General features: G+C 36.7%; 1 protein-coding gene across 1 annotated transcript in view; it reads right to left on the bottom strand.

Moving 5' to 3' along the window:
* Nucleotides 1–1,650, bottom strand: part of LOC106467858 (calcium/calmodulin-dependent protein kinase kinase 2-like) — a 78,218-nt gene extending 76,568 nt beyond the window's left edge. Inside the window, exon 1 of the mRNA XM_013928238.2 lies at nt 1,525–1,650. The gene's annotated coding sequence lies outside the window, so the exon portion shown is untranslated. The remainder of the gene's footprint in view (nt 1–1,524) is intronic.
* Nucleotides 1,651–2,103: the final 453 nt, after the last annotated feature.

Below are 2,103 nucleotides of genomic sequence, written 5' to 3'. Positions count from 1 at the left end.
TAATTTAGTAGTGTAAGACTAGAGGAAAGGCAGCTAGTCATCACCACCCACCGCCAACTCTTGGGCTACTCTTTCACCAACGAATAGTGGGATTGATCGTCACATTATAACGCCCCCACGACTGAAAGGGCGAGCATGTTTGGTGGGACCCTCAGATTGCGAGTCGAGTGCCCTAACCACCTGGCCATGCCGGGCGACCGGAAGTTAATATTAACGTAAACAAATTTTAACCTGTTTGATCCTTTACATATATGAAACGCTAAACAAATATTAACCTGGCGTATTCTCTTCAGACAACCATTAGGCTAGTCTAGGTTTCTTATAATTGACCCTAGAATAAACATTTTACACACCTTTAGACTGCGTTGACCTGCTTTAATGTACATGTAAGTAGCCGTATTTGACATCTAGCTAAAAGAATGGACAACTTACGTGCATGATTCAGACAGAAAATACCAAATCGCGTGATCAATTAGGCTTATGAAAGAAAAATATATAATATAAATCACGGGAATAACCTTTATCTTCCGACAACGCTATGTTTCTGCAGATAGAGCAGCACACGCATCACAGATGTGATTCATCAAGCTTATTACTCTCGATATTTAGAACGAGCCACTTGCAACATGGGGTTAAAGTTGCTTAAGAATGTTTAAATTATTAATTTCCGGAAATGATGTTTCGGATGTGCATCGTCAATAACTTGATTAATGATAGTTAAAAGTCTAAATACCAAGCCATTGATAACCATAGTACATGAAGTACTGCTGAAGATTGTTAACTGACCCCAGGAAACTGATATGGTGGGTATGTTTCATTAGCAGTTTGATTCGACTTTGTATATATTACCGTCTAATTTGTATATCTTTCTCAGTCTAAATAACAAGACATTGTGGTATCAAGTCTGCTGATATCCAACAAATAAGCCTAAACTATCCGCAAGAACGCAGATTACGAGAATTTAAGACAGAGAAGAATTTTATCATTTCGAGCTCAAATAGCAATGGAAAGAATCAAACACAAGTGAACAGCAAAAACAAAATATTTTTTCACTAACATTATACTCGTGATTATTTACCAGGTTTACCGTCTTCTTATATGTTTGAATTCAAACTGGTCGCTGAAGTGGAGAGGCATTATACACATCTGCACACAGAACAGAGTTAGTAATAATTACATTATACCGCATTTTCAAAACTGACAATGGGTCTAAATATATTATACAAAAATCCCAAAATGCAACGTCACCAACAATTCCAGATAACACACACACACACAGCCTAAATATCAAACCATTCGTTATTACAGTACGTGAAGTACTGCTGAAATTTGTTAACTGATTCCAGGAAACTGACGTGGTGGATGTGTTTCGTTAGTATATATATAATACCAAGCCTTTAACAACCATAGTACGTGAAGTATTGCTTGAGATTGTTAGTTGATACCAGGATACTAATGTAATTGGTGTGCGTGATTATCAGTTTTATATCCATCAGATAAGTCTATACTTATTCTTATGCTTACTTAACAGGATTGCTGGCTTCTTATATGCTTGAATCCAAACTGATTGCTGGGGTTGGAGAGGCTTTCTACACGGCCGCACAGAACAGAGAGAGTAATTATTACATACTGTATCTCCAAAACAGACAATGGGTCCAAATATTGACTTCCAATCAGAGCAAACATTAATTCGGGGCGTTTTTTTTAATCCTATAAATCATTGAGAGTTGGAACAACTACGACACACGATTTACAATTGTAGGTCTCGAATTAACGCATTTCTTGAAAATCTTATATAACTAATCTCAGGAAACGAGTTGATCTGCACTGAACGAACTTATACTCAACAATTCGTCTTCTAACGTGCTAAAGAAAGGAAACAGATACAGATACAAAGCGATACAAGTATCTAAACGCTGTCGTATATAAACTTTACCGAAGCAAAAGGATTAGCACGTGTTTACGATCTTTCAACATCCTGTTAACGAGAATATCATAGCTACATGCAAAATACTTTCACGAAAACTACCTGAAAATACCTAAACAACGATATATATTCTATGCTAGTCATGAGAGAGAGAGAGAGAGAAATTAGTAGACGTT

The sequence above is a fragment of the Limulus polyphemus genome, unplaced genomic scaffold, assembly GCF_000517525.1.
Source record: "Limulus polyphemus unplaced genomic scaffold, Limulus_polyphemus-2.1.2 Scaffold2767, whole genome shotgun sequence".
Classification (NCBI taxonomy): domain Eukaryota; kingdom Metazoa; phylum Arthropoda; class Merostomata; order Xiphosura; family Limulidae; genus Limulus; species Limulus polyphemus.
This window is presented reverse-complemented; position numbering and strand designations above follow the sequence as displayed.